A 19829-nucleotide genomic window follows, 5' to 3' on the forward strand; every position below is an offset into this window, starting at 1 on the left:
GCGGAAGCGGAAGTGGGACGCAGGTGTATGTCGCCGCCATGTTGTGTGTGGCGGATGGGGCTCACACCTGTCAGGCTACGCGCTCCCGCGGCCCCGCAGAGTGGGTGAACCCTCTCTCTGGTTGTCTTTCTCTTGTTCTAACGCGTATTTACCGACCTCACTGGTGCCAGGCACTGTGGATGCGCCAGGAGCCAGTAAACAGGACCGACCTGGCGCTTTTCCATCCAAAGCTAGTGATGGACACCGAAGCGGAGGCCTCTGGAGTACGAAGCACTTAGTACCTGGGCGCAGCTGGTCTTCCGCATCTTCGGAGGCTTGTTCGACGTTGGTTACTTGGGTTAGGGCCTGGGCATGGTGCCCAGAGGAGGGAGGGATAGAGAGACACTTGGAAGGTGGTGGGTTGGGTGTGTGGAATATGCGGAGTTGGGTGATTCCCAGGCTTCTGGGCTGACAGCTAGGTGAATGGTAGGGAACCACATAATGGAAGGGAACACGGGAGAAGCAGATTTGGGGAAATAGTGTGGTTTTAGACCTGTTGAGCCTGTGGGACAGTCTCGTGGAGAAGCTCAGCAGATCGTGGGAGGTGCCTGTTTGGATCTCCAAATGAAAGCCTCAGCTGAAAGTCTGTGTCCTAGGTTCGTGCATGGAGGGGGGGGGGGGTGAGAATGGAGCATGGAGGGGGTTGCCTGGTGGAGAGAATACCATTTGGGAAAGACTCAGGACAGCCCCCCAAAGCTCCTCTACTTGGAGAGGCAGAAGAGGAGCAGGTAGCCTTAGGAGAAAACCCAGGAGACTGTGGCCTTGCGGAAGGCAAGGGAAGAGCACTTGTGGGGAGGGTTGTAAACTGGGTCAGTTTTCTTGAGAAATTAGTGAGGCAAAGACTAAGGAATGCCATCCCTAAACAGGTATCACTGTTAGCGAAAGCAGGTTTCTTAAATGGTAGGAGTGAGTTGAGCAGGTGAGGGTGATAATGAGGAAATGGAGACAAATAAGCATAGACCAATCTTCCAAGAAGTTGCCCTCCAGGAAATGAGAAGGATGCTGGAAAGAGGATGCTAATTTTATTTTAAAAGATTGGAGAAACCTGTTTGTTCAAACATTGATGAAGAGGAGCCAGAGATTTTTAACGTTGGTCAGCCCATGACCAAATGGACACACACCCAAGAATAGTTTATGAGGGCAAAGACGACAGGATGGGAGGAGAGGGGTGTGCAGAACACAGGTGGAGGGACCGATCTCGGGTAGTAACCCTGGGAAAGAAGGTGGGGGGTGAGGGTGGGGAGGGGGTGGGCACAGGTAGAGTCACTGGATCTGTGCTGTTGAGCAGGTTGTTCATTTCACAAATCCACGGGGCAGTATTGACTGTAGTGTCATCCTAACCAGGACTGTTTTGGGGCAGTTGACAGTGAAGAGCTCCGAGGAAAGGGTGATTCTTTTTAATTCACCAAGTGGCCACAACAACCATTGGTAGTGGAAATTTGGTTCTGGGAGTTGAGGTACTTCCTTCCACTGGGTGTATTCTGCCTAGGAAGAGGAGGTGAAATCATTGAAGGAAGGGAATCAAGTCTCCGCAAGGTTTGTGAGCAGTGGAGACCTGCATGGTTGTTGGAGTTGGGGGGAAGGCAGAGAAGAACAAGCAGATTTTAGACATTTAGATCCCAAATATGTCTGTAGCACCAGTGTTCTTTTCTAGCTATCTTGCACTTCTAGCAAACAGAGGTAGCTTTTGGCCCCTGGTATAACGTCTCAGCAGGCAGATTTGGGATAGTCTAAACCTTGCTGATCCTCCTGTCTCCTACTGCAAACGTGCTTTCCATTTCTTTTGACGGACCCTGGGATGCTGCCCTTGTTCCATAGGGAAATGTGTTGTTGTTTTGTTTTGTTTTTGTTTGTTTTATTATGTTTTGGGTTTTTGTTTTTGTTTTTGATTTTTTGGGGTGTGTGTGTGTGTGTGTGTGTGTGTGAAAGTGGAACCAGAGGCCAGCTTTTAAAAATGCATCAGGACTTCCAAGAAGATGGAGTAGATATACTTTCCCCTCATTCTCCCTCAAAGTACAACTAAAAACCCTGAACATCATATATAAAACAAGCATAAGACTGTGACATTATAGACTATGTTACAGTGCTGTGCTAAACAAGACAGTGTGGTGTTTTCATAAATATATGCAAATATATGAGTGGGAAGAATAGTGTACCTAGAAATAGACTCACATAGACTTAGTAAATTGATGAATATTACAACGCATTTCAAAGGGAGAGGGTAAATGTTTAACAGAAGATGTTGGGACAATTAGACAGCCATATGCAAAAAGAAGAAGAAAGAGAGAAAAGAACATTGGCCCTTATCTCAACCATAAAACAAAATTAATCATAGATCAAAATATAAGGGCTAAGGCGCCTGGGGGGCTCAGTCAGTGAGGTGTCCCGACTTCGGCTCAGGTCATGATCTCGCGGTTCGTGGGTTCGAGCCCCGGATCACGCTCTGTGCCGACAGCTCAGAGCCTGGAGCCTGCTTCGGATTCTGTGTCTCCCTCTCTCTCTGCCCCTCCCCCACTCACACTCTCTCTCAAAAATGAATAAACTTAAAAAAATTTTTAAATATAAGGGCTAAAGCTATAAAACTTACAGAAGAAAACCACAGGAGACATTTTTAGCGTGTTTGAGTTTGGTAAATATTTCCTGAGTGCAACACAAAAACTATGAAACACTGGGAAAAAATCAATAAATTGGGATTCATTTGTGTCTTTTGCTCTTCAGAAAGCACCACACAGAAAATGAAAAGGCAAGCCACAGACTGGGAGCCAATGGTTGCAGAACATGTGTCTGACAAAAGACTTCTACCTAAAATATATTTTTAAAAGTTTACAACTCGGGGCGCCTGGGCGGCTCAGTCGGTTGAGCGTCCAACTCTTGACTTCAGCTCAGGTCACGAGCTCGTGGCTTGTGGGATGGAGTCCCCATCAGACTCCGCTCTGACAGCTCAGAACCTGCTTGAGATTGTCTCTCCCTCTCTGCCCATCTCTCGCTCGTGCGCACACATGCACACCCTCTCTCTCTCTCTCTCTCTCTCTCTCTCTCTCTCAAAATAAACTAAAACAAAAAACAACCATAACAAAAACAACGACAAAACCCCTTACAACTCAACAAGACAAGTAACTGAATTAAAAATGGGCAAACTTCACCAAAGAAGACACATGGACGACAGACGAGTGTGTGAACAGACGCATCATATCTTTATTCATTAGGGAAATGCAAATTAGGACCCACAATGAGCTAGGACCACACACATCCTGGACTGACTAAAATTAAAGAGGCCGATCATACCAAGTTCTGGAAAGCACGTGGAATAATTAGAACTCTCGTTTCTGGTGGGAATGGTAAATGGTACATTTCCAGTGGCGCAAAACGGAAAACATTTTGGCAGTTTCTGGAAAAGCCAAACACACAGCTACCACGTAACCTAGCCATTCCATTCCTAGAGGTTTACCCAAGAAAAATAAAAGACTTGCACACAAATGTTCGCAGCCCGTTTAAGAGCCCCAAGCAAATGACCGTAAATTGGGGGAAGGGATCTACCAATTACAGACTATCCATATAATGGGCTACTATTCAGTAATAAAAAGGAATCCAGTATGGACACAACCGCAACATAAGTGGGTCTCAAAATAATTATTCTGAGAGAAAGAATCCAAATGAGGGGGAAAAAAGTACATACCGGTTGATTCCAATGATATAACAAGTCTAGAAGACTCCAGCTAATCAGTAGAGATGGAAACCAGATCATCGATCACCTGGGAGTGGAAAATGGGGAAGAGGCAGGATGGAGAGATTCCACAGGGGCACGAGGAAACTTTCAAGATGGCGGATACGTTCATGATCTTGATGGTGGTGATGATGGTTTCATTAGGGAACGTGCACATCAAAACCAAGTTGGACATTTTTGTACTTTCAGGTTATTATAGATCACTTAAAGCTCTAAAAAGAACCCACTGCTGAACTTCAGCAAGTCTTAACCAGTGCCATATGGATTCGTTTCTGATTCTTCCCCCCTCACCTGTATGCCTCCCAAACCTATTTCCCTCCACTCCCCAAACTAAGCACTAGCAACTTGAATTTGAGATGCAGCATTCTCCTGCATGGTTTTCTGTTTTACTACCTAAAGTCTTTACCTGTAAACATAATATAACATTGTTTGGCATCACTTAACATTTTTCATAAATGAAACACCCGTCATTCCGTAACTTTATGTTTACAAATAAATTATTTAACAGAATGTTTGGGCAAGTATTATTATTACTATTTTACAGTTGGAGACCCTGAGGTTCATGATAGATTAGGCAAGTTGCCCAGAGTGAGTGATGGAGGCAGGATTAAGCCGGGTCTGACCAAAATCAAAGTCGGATCTTCAAAAAATGACCACAGGTTCCCTAAAGGGCAGGGTGCTTTCCCTCTGGGGCTCCCTTGACTGTGCCTTGTGCTACTGCAGGAAGGGGCGCCCCCCTGGGCTATTCTGGACTCTCCCGTTTGCCTGGCACTCAGGTTGGGTTGAGCCTCTCCTTGCCATATCTAACCATACCTGTGCCAGAATCAAAGCCCAGCCCCTTTGCCCTGTGTAGCTCCTTTGACATGGTTGTCCCTGCCCTAAGCAATCCCACCTCTTCTGGTCCTGGTAGGGGTTCCGAACCCTGGTAGGGGTTTGCTGTCACACTGCAAATCCCTTTGGCAGTCTAGTGAAGCCTGCGGGCATCTCCAAATAATACTTAGAAAGGCTGGTGATACATAAGATTACAGTTATATTGAGATACCATTATCAAAATATTTTAGAAATTGTGATAGAGTAATATGTATGCTTCTTGGCTAATGCCTTACAAAGCAAATTCTAGCAGCAGGTTTAATAGCTGATTTTGAATGAGCGAGAGTATAGACTTTATTTCAAAATAAATGCAGGAACTGTGATATGAAAATACCTGATTTCTATGGATGACAATAGGGACTGGTAATATCACCGTAATTTGTTGCTGCTTTTCTTTTTTTTATATATATATTTTTTTTAATTTTTTTTCAACGTTCATTTATTTTTGGGACAGAGAGAGACAGAGCATGAACGGGGGAGGGGCAGAGAGAGAGGGAGGCACAGAAACGGAAACAGGCTCCAGGCTCCGAGCCATCAGCCCAGAGCCCGACGCGGGGCTCGAACTCACGGACCGCGAGATCGTGACCTGGCTGAAGTCGGACGCTCAACCGACTGCGCCACCCAGGCGCCCCTGTTGCTGCTTTTCAAACTGAAGTGCTAAAATTTTGGTTGGAGGTCAGTGACCATAAATATGTTTTTTGGGTTTTTTCCCCCCATCTGAGTTCAAAGAACCCCCTGAACTCCCTCAACAAACATGGTAGGGGTCTGTGGAACCCAGGATAAAACTCCCTAGGCTCGCACATCACCATAGAGCAGAACCACAGACTGGAGGAGCTTGGAAGCGGCAGGCTTTGAAGGCAGACAGAGAGCTGAGCCCGGTGCCCCGAGTTTTATGTTAACGACAATCATTTCTCCTTTTCCCCCGATCAAGAGCTACAGAGGGGCCTCATGCCCTGCTTAACATGCCAAGGAACTTCAAACACAGATGCCCGGCAAGAATACTCTTAACTCTTAGATTTAAGGTACAGCATGATATCAAAGGCCTGAGCAAAGCTTTGCAAATGTCAGCTTTCAGTGATCTCAATTTGTGGGGCATTTGTTACAGACACGTTTTTCTCCAAAGAGAATCACTTGATGACTTCATGCGAAAGTAGCCCCCCAGGAAACCCCTGCTTTCACCAAAGCCCCTGGCAGGGCCCCTCCGGTTCCTGGCCTCAAAGAACGCCCCGCAGTTTGCAGGGAGCCCACGGGGTCTGCTTTAAACAGATCAGGCACTGCGTTTTGTCGTTTGTGAAGCTCACCGTGTTTGCAATCCCGCTCTCAAAAGTCTCCCTGCGGCTCAATTAACTGCTGACAATTCCTTCCAGCGTGGCAGGGCCCAGGGCCCTCTTCTCTCTGCCTCATTATTTTATATATTTTGAAATGCTGACTTTTTAAGTTAAAGATCAATTTTACTGCCTTTTTTTTTTTTTTTGGTGGCAGAGAGGGACGCATGCTTGCTCCCAGTGGGAAAATTAGAAAACAGGGATAAGAAAAAAAAATCCTCCAACACGGTTGTACTAATTTATATCCCAGCAGCGGCATGTGAGGGTTTCAGTGCCGCGTCTTTCTTGCCATTTGGTGTTTCCTGTCACTTTTATTTTAGCCATTATGTTCGCATTTGCATTCCATGTGTTAATTGGTCATCTGGACATCCTCTTTTTAAAATGCCTGTTCAATCTTCCACACGTTTTTCTCTTGGGTTGCATGCCTTTTCCTTATTGACTTGCAGGAATTCGTTATATAAATTTATATACATATAAACCGTTATATATAACAATATGATAACCTTCTTTTGTCAGGTGTATGAGTTGCAAATCTCTTTTCCAAATCTGTGGTTCGCCTTTTTACTCTGTTAACTGTGTCTCTTAATGAGCAAAAGGTCTTAACTGAAATAAAGTCCAGTTTTGTTTTGTTTTGTTTTTTTTTCCTTCGTGGTTAGTGCTACCGTTAAGATTTTTTAAGAAAGAATTTGGACAGCCTCACTGAAATTAAGATGCATCGGCGTGGTGTTAGTTCTGCTCGGCCTGTCCCGGGTAGGGTCTAGGAAGGCACATGTCCATTAAAAATATAATGCAAGCCACTTGTGTCATTTAAATTTTTCTAGAAGCCACATTAAAGAAAAAAAGTAACCGGTGAAGTTAACTTCGGTGGCATGTTGTGTTTCACTCGCTGTATCCTGGAATCTGGATCGTTCCAATATTTAAACATTTTCCCTGCCTTGGTTTTTAAATTTGAATTTTAGTCACACTCGCTGCATTACAAGTGCTTAGTAGCCACATCTGTCTGGTAGCTATCATATTGGACAAAAAACAGGTGGAGACGTTGACAATGAGCTCTGGAGGCAGGTGACCGCGGTTCCAATAAGACTCTGGCGCTTAAGGACACTAGTGAACATCCATGGACTCTGCTTCCATGCCAGGCTCTGTCCACGAGGACATGTCCAAGTTCGATGCCTGCACTGTCTCATTCAGTCCTCCCAAAGCCTTATGAAGAAGGTAATATTCTCACTGTGGTTTTTCATTTTATAGATGAAGTTGGCTTGGCTGTCGTGCCCAAGTGCTTGGTTAAACACCAGTCTAGATGTTGCTGTGAAGGCCTTTTTTTTTTTTTTTTTTTTTTTTTTTTTTTTTTTTTTTTAGATATGATAACCATTGAATAGACCGAGTAAGCTGATCACCCTCCAAAAGGTGGGTCGTCTTTCTTACCTGATCAAATGAAGGACTTAGGAGAAAAGACTGAGGTCCTCCAGAGAGGAAGGAATTCTGTCTCCAGATTGCCTTTGGACTCAACGCTGAAGCACTGACTACATTTTCAGCTTGCCAGCCAGTCCTGCAAATTTTGCATTTTCCAGCCCCCCATAATCACATGAGCCACGTCTTTAAAATCAATCTCTGTCTGTCACATACACACACACACACACACACACACACACACACACACCCCATATATACACATATAGGCTACAGCCCACCACCTATCCTAATTTCCCTCAATGGGGAAGTTGAGGCAAACTGGCTCCAGATCCCATAATCTTAACCCTTTTGCCACTTCCGGTAATTTGGAAAATTGCTTAACTTCTCTAGGTTTCCATTTTTTTTTTTTCACTGTCAAACTCATAATGAATAATAGTGCTTCCTCTGTAGGATTGTTGTGGAGACTGCTTAAGATAATATAGTGCACCTTGCACATAGTAAATGCTCAATAAAAATTATTATTTGTTGATGCCTCCCATCTTAGAACACATCGAACAGAATTTATTACTGGTTGCATTGTAGACATGAAAAGATTAAAAGGAAAGACAAAGTCTAGAAAAGTATATTATATTAGGCTTGTTGATGATCTTTATTACAGGCACTTCATGAGTAAAGTTTTCCCATGCTTGTGTCAATAAAAATCACTCTTTTTTGGGGGGGGGAATCCCTACCGCGTGCTCAGCACTCAAATTTCATCATGTACTGAAATCCTCACATTAATCCCACGGGGGAGGGTGTCATGGTCATTTGTCAGTTTTCAGATGAGAAACTGAGGCTCTGAGTGACTGGGAACTGACCCCGCTTCTAAGCGACAATCTTCCGGGGAAATAATTTCCCACAGCCTTCATATCATCAAACCATCAGGTTATTTGTTGTCTTTAATAATCCTCTACAAAGCAGCACATAAGTGAGTTGAAATTAACATCAAGTCCTTGTGGGGAAATTGAAAACTTAATCATTCCCTTCTCCCTCATTTTTATCTGCTCTTGGGTGCACACATTTGTAATTCTGCTTTGAAACTGTCATAGGATCTTATGGTTTTTTTTCTGTGCAATTTTGTGCAGGTAATCCTAAAGAGGATTCTTCATATTATTGTGTACGATCAAAATTGAACATAGCTTGTAAAAAATGAATTGTTAATAACTGACAAAGCCTTGTGTTCTTTGAAAATACTTGTTGTCAAATGAAAAGAGACTTTAGAATGTCAATACGTTTCATTTTGTTTGTCCCCCACCCCCTTCGTCCGTGTATTCTTCCCGTGCATTTCAGATTGCTTTAATCCACAGATTAATTTTAAGGTATTTTTTGGAGTTATGTTCATAATGTCATGCTGTATAGAAAGATTATTTTTGCATGCTTTAATACATTTTTCTCTTTCATTCTCCTTTCTTTGATGTCAGGGCTGTATAAATCCAGTTTAATATGACTCTCATTTGTGAGGCTTAACACAGACACCATTATAAGGCTGAATCAAACCTCCTTCTGTTTTTCAATGATTATCTTTTTCTGTCAAAATGAACCAAGCCCTCTAGTCTCAGGATTTGTAAAAAAAAATAAATAAATAAGTAAGGGGGAAAAAAAAAAGAAGAAGAAATCAAAGCTTAGAGGGTGAGCTCAGATCATATCTTTGCACCCACACTTTTGTGAAGTGCTTTCCACAGGCTGGTTACGTTGGATCTTGAAGAGGGAGTATGTATTCCTCAGTGCTAATTCCATCAGGTTTCTTCTGAGGTTGGATATTGCAACAATTCCTTACCGCATGGTCTTTACCCTCTGAGCCCGGTACTTCTATGTCCATGAGTTTTGCCCGGCATAGTGACATTGGGCCGTTTTAAATAATTTAGACTCTGATTTATATTGGAATAAATAGATTCGCAACTGGACCATTAACACTTCTGTTTCCGTGAAAGTGCTCTGTAAAGACCAAGGATGTTATTAACTAGCGACTCCCCTGACGCGTGGTCCCTCTTCCTCCTCGTGATCTCTGACCTTTCTTTCATTTTTTATGAGTAAACGTTTGCTTTGTGTCTGAGAGCTCACAAGGTAGCAGCAGAAGTGCTGATTGTGTGCTTGGGAGGGTCCGGATTTATTGTGCTCAAATGACAATCCATGCATATTAATTAAGCTCCTGCTATGTGCAAAGCTTTGTTCTAGACTCTGTGTATAAAGATAACCGCGGTACCCTTAAATATCTATCCCTGAGGTATAATTTACTACTACTTTTCTTGGGGTTAGTTAAGCATTGTACATCAAAGCCTTAAAAAGGGGGCATATCCTTTAATTAGGTAACCCTATCTTTAAAACTATAATGTAGGTAAGTGACCGAAGACGTGGGTAAATGTTTAGTCAAAAATCAGAGTTGTTTAGAATAATGAAAGTTGGGAAACAGCCTAAAGGTTCAATAGTAAAGGATTGCGAAATTAAGGCTCCTGTATGGTCACGCAATGGAATATTATACAGCCATTTAGAGTATATTTAGAGCCATATACACCTGGGTGGCGCAGTCAGTTAGGCGTCCGACTTCAGTCAGGTCACGATCTTGCGGTCCATGAGTTCGAGCCCCGCGTCAGGCTCTGGGCTGATGGCTCAGAGCCTGGAGCCTGTTTCCGATTCTGTGTCTCCCTCTCTCTCTGACCCTCCCCCATTCATGCTCTGTCTCTCTCTGTCCCAAAAATAAATAAACGTTGAAAAAAAAAAAATTTAGAGTGAGATTGTAGGCATGCCTGGGTGGCTCAGTTGGTTAAGCGTCCAACTCTTGGTTTCAGCTCAGGTCGTGATCTGGCGGTTCGTGGGTTCAGGCCCCGCGTCAGGCTCTGCACTAGGCTGTGCACTAGCCTTGGGATTCTCTCTCTCTCCCTCTCTCTCTGTCCCTCCCCTGCTTACACACACACTCTCTCTCAAAATAAATAAATAAACTGAAAAAAAAAAAAAGAAGGAGATTGTAGATTAGTGACAGGGAAGGAATCAATTATATGTTGCCACAGAAGGAAAGAAAAGGCTATAGTCAGGATGTAGTGGATGATTCCATTTTTGTAAATGGGAACGTGATGGAGTCCCACTCTTCGGGAAAAGGACAGAGGGAAATTGAGCAAGTATAAAGAGTCTTTGAGCGGTAGGATCATAAGTGGGTTTTAATTCCCTTCTCTCTGCTTTGCTTACTCGCATTTTCTAACTTTCCTCCAGAGACTAGGTGTTGCTTTCGAAATCTGAACATTCTACGTAAGTTATTTTAGATGAACAATAAATTAGAAAGTCTGTCCGTGAGCCGTGCAGGACAGCAGGCTGCCCAGAGGGACACATTGTGGTGGACATTCAGTGTGCAAGGAGCCACTCCAGGTGCCCTGTCTGTGCTTTGCTGTGACCCTCTTGTCCTCCCTCATCTGACCCTTTCTGCCCCGCCCGTGGCTTTCTGTCCTGGCTTCAGAGAGCCGTGTCCTCCTTCTTCCTCGGTGCAGAACAGCCAGCTGGACGCTGGCTTGGCCAAATCTGAGTCTGTTTTCCCTTCCGCAACAAGAAGTCTAGCACCTTGGTGTGTGACTCTGGCCTCCCAGACCCGGTCTGCTAGGCAGGGTCCAAGATAAAAGACAGTCCCTGAACCTTAGGAACGCTGAGCCCACAGGGGACAGAGACAAGATCGGCTCTGGGATACAAGATCCTGGCTCTGTAGTACCTACCGGGGACAATGAATATGGGCCTGGCCTCACGACTTGCTGCGGTCAACGGACAGGACATGACGGTAATTCGTGGACATGACATGATCACACCCTTGAACTGTGCCCGGGCATTGGGCCCGTCTTCTTATGCTATGAGAAGTCGTGCCCCAAGTAGACGCCACTCTTCAACTTGGGCTCTGGCGGGGGAGACACATAGAGTAGACTGCCCGCATCAAGTAGCCACTGGCCCAAGGAACATGAAGGGCATATCAAGGGGATCGGAATCCAACCTGCAGCCTGGACAAGGTGGTGCCTGGAGCCCGGGGTTCAGCCCAACCCAGCTAGGCTGCAACTGACCCACTGACCTTGAGCATGAGAATAAAGGATTATGATTTTAAGCCACGGAGTTTTGTTACGCCACATTGTAGAAATAGCTGACTTACACGGTCTCTTCTCCTCTTCCTTTCTCCTTCCCTTCCAAAACCATCTGGGCAGCGACCATGTGCCAGGAACCGTGCCCGGGACTGGAGATCTTATACAGTCCACGTGTGATCTTCACACATGCGCCGTGTGAGACATTCACCGCTGTCCTCTCCGTTCTCCAGATGTGGACATCCACTCATCAGCGGGAGGTCACAGAGCCAGCCAATGGCAGAGCTGGAGGTGAAACCCAGGCATGCTCGTTCCGGAATCCCTGCTCACACCTGTTCTACCTCTGGCCTCCAGGGTCACACTGAGTCTGCAACCCCCTCACGTGGGGGACCGACTCCCAGCCTGTGGGTTGGCTGTGACGGTGGAGGGGGGACATGCGTAAAATGGGCTGTCAAGGAGCGGCTCCCTCCCCTGCCCTCCAACTCTCCCCGAGTTCTCAGAGGCATTTTATCTGCACCAATATGACCACGGAGGGCAGAGGTTGGCAAAATACCTTCTGTGGGCCAAATCCCCTGCCCCCTATCCTCATGTGGTCCACAAGCTATAAGCGAGTCTTAACATTTTCAAGTGATTGGGACGCAATCCAAAGAAGAAGAATGTGTTTTGACACGTGAAAATGACAGGAAACCCAACTTTTCTTTGTTTCTAAATAGCCTGTGTTCTTCGGATCTGCGTTAAGTTTGAAGAAAAACTGCCCAGGAAGCACAGAATTACCACCACTCCAGGTTCTCCCATGACTATCACCTTGCGCTAGTGGGGTACATTTGTTACAACAGATGAGCCAATATAGACACATTATCATTAACTAAAGTTAATCACGAGGGTTCACTCGATGGTGTAGGTTCCAGGGGGTTGGGCAAATTAACGGCATGTATCCACCGTTACAGTATCACACAGAGTAGTTTCACTGCCTTACAAATCCTTTGCATGTGGACATAGCCTTCACTTATTCGTCCCTCTCTCCTTCCCCCCAAATCCCTGGCATCCGCAGACCTTTTTACTGTCTCCATAGTCTTGCCTTTCCTAGAACGTCATGTAGCTGGAATTGTGTAGCATGTAACCCTTTCAGAACGCCTTCTTTCACTTAGTAACAGACATGTAACTTTCCTCCACTCTTTTCATGGCTTGTGAGCTCGCTTCTCTTTAGAGCTGAATGAGATTCTATTGTCTGGATGTCCCACGGCTGATTTATCTGTTCACCTACTGAAGGACATCGTGGTTGTTTCCAAATTTTGGCGATTATGAAAAAAGCTGCTATCAACATCCGCGCGCAGGTTTTATGTGGACATAAATTTTCAACTCATGGGGCAAACACCAAGGAACACAACTGCTGGATTGGATGATAAAAGTATGATTAGTTTTGTTGGAGACCGCCAAAACGTCTTCCAAGGTGGCTGTACCATTTTGCAACCCCACGAGCCAAGAATGGGAATCCCTGTGGCTCCCTGTCCTCACCAGCATTCGGTGTTGTCAGCGGTTTGGATGTTAGCCATTCTAATAGGTGTGCAGTGGTATCTTCTTGTTGTTTTAATTTGCAATTCCCCAACGGCTTAGGATGTTGACTATTTTTCTGTCTGCTTGCCCGCTCTCTGTACATCTTCTTTGGTGAGGTGTTTGCACGGATCTTATGCTCATTTTTTTAACAGGGCTGTCTGTTTTTCTTACCGTTGAGTTTTGAGAGTTCTTTATATATTTTTTGGGTACCAGTTCCTTCATCGGACGTATTTTGCGAATATTTTCTCCCAGTCTGTGGCTCTTCTTTCCATTCTTTTAACAATGAAATTCACATTTGAATGTCCATAAATAAAATTTTAGTGAAACACAGGCATGTCCGTTGGCTCACCCATTGTCTGTGGCTAATTTCACACTATATCAACACAGTTGCGACAGAGCCCAAGAGCCTGCAAAGCCGAAAATATTTACCAATTGTCCCTTTCCAAAGAAGTTTACCGACCTCTGATTTAGGGCATCATCGCCATTCCCTCCTTACTGGGCCTGTCATTTCCCCCGAAAAGCAATTTTCATGGGCAAGGATCACGATCAAATAGTCCCTTCTGGGGTCGCTGGGTTGAAGTGTGTCAAATTCTGGCCCAAGTGGCCACTTGGCTTTTGGTGCGTCACTCTTTCACGGCCTGGTTTTGACTCCAGCCGGCCTCGCTCAAGGTCCTCCTGACCCGAGAGAGAGCTGCTGGGGCAGCCTGAACTCTCCTGCCTTTGGGGTTGCGGATCTGTTCTGCCTCCTCCCTGTGAGGCCAGCCTAGCATCACCCCATCTCCCACATCGCCCAGCAGCCCGGGCTTCCCCGTGTGGGGAGTCGATCGCCCCCTGAAGGTGAATCTGTGTTACTGCAGGGACATCACCCCTGCAGGCAGGAATGCTTGCTTGCCAGCCTGTCTTCTCCAGGGGGTTCCCACGTTGTCCGCCTCCCCGCCCACCTCACCGGCTCACTTCGTGTTGAATTCCCGCCCCCCAAACTTTTGAGGATGACACTCTGAAGATTTCTTTCATCCCAGTTTCTCCTCCCAACAGCAGTAATCAATTCCAGCACAGGGGTGTCAGATAATTAAAACCAGCTCCTTGCTTTTGCATTTTCCGGTTTTCACATAGCTGCCAGCCTGATTCCCGCCCCCCTCCTCTATATTTCTTGCCTTTGATTTTTTTTCGTGTCTTTAACATTTGGTCTTTTTTTTTTTTTTTCCTTTTCCAATAAGTGAAAAAAATGTAAATCTAGAAAAATGTAGGCAGATGTATGCTCTTTTTCCTGCTAAGTTTTCTCTCTTTAACTATAATAGTGTGACAAGTAAAGAGAAACAGAGAGACTTACACATTCTGTCTGGTCTTTCCTCTGCTGCCAGTTATTTCTGACTGCTTGGCATCTGACGTAAATCAATTTTCTTCCCGAACATGCATCTTCTGCCTCCCGCAGAGCCTTTGCTGGGGGCTCAGGCAGGCCATAGCCTAGCTGGTTCCTGGCTGCTCATAAGAATAATTTATCATAATTTATTGAGCACTTACTATGCGCCAGCACTTTGCTAAGGGCCCTTATATTTCGAGGCACTGAAAAGAACACAAGCTAGGTGACTCTCTGCCCGTGCTTTCTCTTACCGTAGGTAGAATAGGTGGGTAATAAGCCTAGACTCTGACATCAGATGGCCTGAGTTCGAGTCCTGGCTTTGCCACCCATCAGCTGTGTGATCTTGAGCTTTATTTATTTATTTATTTATTTATTTATTTATTTATGAGAGACAGGGAGTGCGAGCATGTGCGTGAGTGGGGCGGAGGGGCAGAGGGAGTGGGAGAGAGAATCTTAAGCAGGCCTGACGCCCAGCACAGAGCCCGACGTGGCCCTTGTTCTCACAACCCTGAGATCGCCCAGCACAGAGCCCGACGTGGCCCTTGTTCTCGCAACCCTGAGATCATGACCTGAGTTGAAATTGAGGGTCGATGCTTAACCAACTGACCCACCCGGGCGCCCCCTCCCCCACCTCAGCTTTTTGAACCTCGGTTTCCCCCTGTATAAAATGAGGATTCTTTTTTTTTTTTTAATGTTTATTTATTTTTGAGGGGGGGGGGTGTCCAGGAGCAGAGAGAGAGGGAGACACAGAATGGGAAGCAGGCTCCAGGCTCTGAGCTGTCAGCACAGAGCCCGACCCGGGGCTCGAACCCGCGAACTGTGAGATGGTGACCTGAGCCGAAGTCAGACGCTCAACCGACTGAGCCACCCGGCGCTCCTAAAATGAGGATTCTTAACAGTGTTTATCTCATAGGGTTGTTTTGAGAATTACTCTGTTTTAAGATTGGTGCAGCTTTGAACTGATGTGTGGTGAGCGCGTGGTAAGGGCAGGAAGTGGCTGCAGTGGCCAAGCCCGGGGAATCCGGCTGGTGTTGAGTGCTACCCTCTGCTCCCTGCTCAACCCGCTGGGCAATGGGGCGAGCTAGTGAGACAGAGGAGGTCTGCCTTGTACAGCCAACACACACACACACACACACACACACACACACACACACACACACACAGCTCTTCTGTAAGAAGTACATTGGGTTAGTTCCTAAGTGTTGCCTTTTCTGCAAAACTTCCAGTCATCCCAGGGGCTCTCCAGGGTCTAGGTCTCATATGCGGGCCTCATCCTCGGTCCCCCTGCCTCTGCATCCCAGCCCCATGCAATCAGCCCCACAGCCTCCCTCCGGAATTCCTCCAGAATCCGCCCACATCTTGCCAATCTTCATCTGAGTCCAGACCAGGACTCGGGTTCTTGCAGCCACTTTCTCCCTGCTGCCCCGACCTCCCTCAGCCTCTTGCAACTGACTATTTTCCTATAGCAATTAGAACGGTCTTCTTAACATGCAAATCACTTTTCTACTTAGACCCTCTAAGGTTTAAGGGAAAACCGCACAGCTTCCACAAGGCCCAAGGATCTGGCCCAGCGGCCCGTTCAGTCTTCCCACCATTCCAGAGACCCGCTGGCCTTCTTTCTTATCCTTGACCACGGCCAAGTTCATCCCTTGGCCTCAGGGCTTTTGCACATGCTGTCCCTCCATTCAGGGGCCTCGACTTGACCCTCTCTCCTGGAGGGATTCCTCTTGGCTTTCAGGTCCCAGTGCAAGTGCCTGCGTGGTACCACTCTGTCCCCACTGCCCAGCCACCCTGTCTCATCACCGCTTTTTGCTTTCTGCAGAGCATGGTCACTGCTGGGAATAAACACGCAATTGACCTATGCATGTGTCTGCTGCTCATCTCCCTCAGCTAGAACGCAAGCTGTCTGTCTGTCCACTCTGCCTTCCCATCCCCACCCCGCCCCACCCCCCAAAGTCCTGACCCCAGTGAATGTTCCGCAAATATTTGGTGAAGAAACTCTTGAATACGTTTAGGAAAAAAAAAAACAGAACTTTTTCACGGAAAGAAAACATCGTTCTCAAAGATCCATCAAGTTAAGAGTCTGGAGAACTCAGAACAGAGGTTTTTATATGATACACTGTAGGGTGGGAAAGAATGTTCCATGGTCAAAGAGCTATGCTCTTGCTCAAAAGAAGATAAAAGTTCAAGCTGAGGAGGTGGGAGGGAGAGTTGTGGATGACACCAGAGGACCCGCAGCGAGGCCTGGTGGCGTAGGGCTGGAGACCCTAGAGCATAGAGAACGTGCAACCCCTTCCTGGGGTCTCTGCGCCCGGCAAAGTGCCTCAATGGCAAAGATGCCTCCCTTCCCGAACGCCTGCTCTGGAGTGGCAAGAAAGAGCTTTCTGGGATCCCAGTGTGGGGGGGGGACAAATATCAGGCAGGTTGGGGAACCCGGAGAGGCCTGGCAATAGGAGGAGGGGATACAGAGTGATGTCTGGGGACCTAAGGAAGCAGAGTGGGGCAGGTGTCACAGCAGTGAGTGCAGAATTACGTGGCAGGGGTTAGCACACAGACCAGGCACCTTACACCAGCCTTGCACACCCCATCGGATGGAACCGGAGGAGGAGGAGAAATGGGTGCCCCCCAGGCCATGGATGACGGGAGAGCATGTCAGAGGGGAGAGGAGAAGAAGTCTTAGCTGACTGAGCTTGAGAAAACATGACCTTGACGGTTCATCTCAGACTGGCAAGATTCAGTTTCACTCCCAGGACAGAGGGGTTTGGAGAGTTCAGTTCCGTTGGAGAGAAGTCATTGGCCTCTCACACATGTGCTGCTGAGCCAGAGCAGACAGGTCATTCTCTCCACATGACATTCAAGTAACACAGAATGTTCGCTAATGTGTGGTGAGAATTTGCCAGGGGCCCTGCGCCGATCTAATATTTTGCTTGGGATTTAGGTCCAGGTCCTTCGTTGCAGGCAACAGAATCCACATTAGCAAACTCACACCGAAAGGCATCTATTCAAGTTTATTTATTGGGTTCCTTACGGACTTTTGGACATGACCAAAGAACCAAGCTTGAATGCTACTCAGACCCAGGAGAGTACTGGACAACCCTCGAGTCAACAGAACCCCCAAATGCTCCAGCCCACTGTGTTTACAGAAAGCCCTCTGTTGCTCACAGCTGCAAATTGCCACCCATGGGGTTTGAGACTGAATGTGCAAAAATCCTGTATTTCCCTGGAAGACCCAAGACCAGATACATTGTCTCTGTGCTTTTCAAAAAGGCCACTCTCCCAGCCTGCGGCCACCTTCTTCCACAGGTCATGTCCACCTCTGAGTCCCGAGTGAACACAATGGATTCGTGGGTCCCCGATGCAGAGGAGTCCAGGGAACTGGCTTTCCAGCTTTCCAGATGCCACAGTACAGGCAGGAAGCCTGGAAAGGAATCGGGATAGATGCTGAGTCAGCTGTGCGTGCGATAACATTTGCATTTTCCAGATGAAGAAGCTGAGTCTTCTGATTGAGTCTTTTGATTCTCCTTGAGTCTTGATGGTCAGGAAGGAGCCCCACTCCTCCTGGTTTAGAAGAACTTGAATTGTTTCACTGTTTTCCCTTAGCACATAAAAGCCCCCAGGTGCGGCATGTTCAAAAGCATCCTCCCTCAGAAAACCCACCCCCAAATCAAGAAGAGGTCATAGCTCAAGGACATTGCTCCTTCTCGGGACCACGGTAATATCCCATCTCTCCTGAGTTTTCTCTCTAAGCCACCACCTGCCTTCTCCTGCCGGCTCCTCTCTTGGGACCTCTGGCCCAATTTTTATTTGCTGCCCGAGTTCTTTCAGTTTCCCTTCCATTTCTTTGATGTTTCCCTTTGTGTCTGTAACTGCAACTCCTTATCTAACAACAAGGAGGCTATGATTTCAGATTGAAGTCCTTATGAAATTGCCTCTCGACTCACCTTCAAAATTGTTCCCTTTTGATACTTGAAGCTCTGCTTCCTCTCCCCCTGGCTCTGTAGAACAGTAGCCGCATTGCAGGATGCATTTCTACAAAACAGTTCAGGCGTTCGCCCCTTCTCTCCGGGGCTGGGCAGGACTTCAGTCTAACCGTCCTGGGGAGCGCTCCCTCTGTTTGGGTTCAGCTGTGAGCTGGCTGGACGGTGACCAGCCTACTCCTCGACCTTCTCCTACCTGGAGGCACAGGTGGGGCCTCAGGGAAGGACTTTCATCGGGAAACATCATTCATAGCAATGCCCCAAACCAACCAAGCAAAACTTAAAGGAGGAAGGGAAGGTCAAACAATCCTAAATGTAGGAAGTCACTCACAAACACACCCTGCGTTCCCGGAGTGGATTCAAGACAACAAAGAGCGCTCAGATTTGAGTTCTAAAAAGGATCCAGGGGCGCCTGGGTGGCGCAGTCGGTTAAGCGTCCGACTTCGGCCAGGTCAAGATCTCGCGGTCAGTGAGTTCGAGCCCCGCGTCAGGCTCTGGGCTGATGGCTCAGAGCCTGGAGCCTGTTTCCGATTCTGTGTCTCCCTCTCTCTCTGCCCCTCCCCCATTCATGCTCTGTCTCTCTCTGTCCCAAAAAAAAATAAACGTTGAAAAAAAAAAATTAAAAAAAAAAAAATAAAATAAAAAGGATCCTGCGTCTACCCAGAGGTGCAAGGCGTCTTTGTGACTCGGGCTGACACCATGCCCTTTGCCCTCTTTCTTCTGTGCGACCAGGACGCTGGCTTCGTGTAAATGGCCCTTGTCCCCACTTCTCGAGAAAAGTGAGCCCTTTGCAGCGCCATTGGGCTACCACAGTTTGGCCCCTCCCAGTGAGGGACCCAGGGTTTGTCATGTGACCTAGCTCTGGCCAATGGGAAAAGGGAAGGTGCCATAAGGGTTTTTGTTTTTGTTTTTGTTTTTTTCCTGGCCAAAAAAGCCGTAGCAAGTCTTTTCTCCATGTTCTTTACTGTATTCGATGTAGATGGTAACTCATTGAACTGAAGCTGCCATCTGGTGACCAGGAGGAAAAGGCCAAGAGAACTTCAGGGATGGAGCCCGAGAGTCGTGTCCTTTTGAGTTTCTTCTTATGTGAGATCATTAAATATCTTTACTGGTTATGACGGGAGTGGGAAATTTTTTTTCTGTAAATGGCCAGCCAGTAAATACTTTCAGCTTTTCAAGTCAACGACTCAACCTTTCCGTTGTAGTGGGAAAGCACATATGAGCAATATGTAAACGAGGGAGTGTGACTGGCTTTCAACAGAACTTGATGAAACCGGACTTTGAATTTCATATAGTTTTCAAATGTCCTGAAATATTTCCTTTTTGGGTTTTTTAAAACTGTTTAAACTGTAAAGATATTCTCAGGTCATGGGCTGCACCAAAGCAGGTGGCAAGCCGGATTTAATCCCTGGGTTGAGGCATTAATCAGTGGGTTTTCAGTTACTGGAAGCTGAATGCCTTCTAGAGGATTCTAGCATCCGACTT

At 46.6% G+C, this 19829-nt stretch overlaps 3 long non-coding RNA genes across 3 annotated transcripts; 1 reads left to right on the forward strand and 2 right to left on the reverse strand.

The window, feature by feature from the left end:
* The first annotated feature begins 53 nt into the window (after positions 1–53).
* LOC147576529 (uncharacterized) lies at positions 54–3062 on the forward strand. Its single transcript, XR_015240874.1, has 2 exons — positions 54–635; positions 2758–3062. It is a non-coding gene; the product is annotated as an uncharacterized LOC147576529 (long non-coding RNA).
* LOC147576530 (uncharacterized) lies at positions 1040–14784 on the reverse strand. Its single transcript, XR_015240873.1, has 3 exons — positions 14338–14784; positions 3716–3791; positions 1040–1524 (listed from the first exon to the last, which is right to left on the reverse strand). It is a non-coding gene; the product is annotated as an uncharacterized LOC147576530 (long non-coding RNA).
* A 2576-nt stretch (positions 14785–17360) lies between these two features.
* Positions 17361–18508, reverse strand: LOC147576531 (uncharacterized). Its single transcript, XR_015240875.1, has 2 exons — positions 18309–18508; positions 17361–17785 (listed from the first exon to the last, which is right to left on the reverse strand). It is a non-coding gene; the product is annotated as an uncharacterized LOC147576531 (long non-coding RNA).
* Between the last annotated feature and the right edge of the window lie 1321 nt (positions 18509–19829).

The sequence above is a fragment of the Puma concolor genome, chromosome D1 (genome assembly GCF_028749965.1).
Source record: "Puma concolor isolate L17-30 chromosome D1, mPumCon1.1.hap2, whole genome shotgun sequence".
Taxonomy (NCBI): domain Eukaryota; kingdom Metazoa; phylum Chordata; class Mammalia; order Carnivora; family Felidae; genus Puma; species Puma concolor.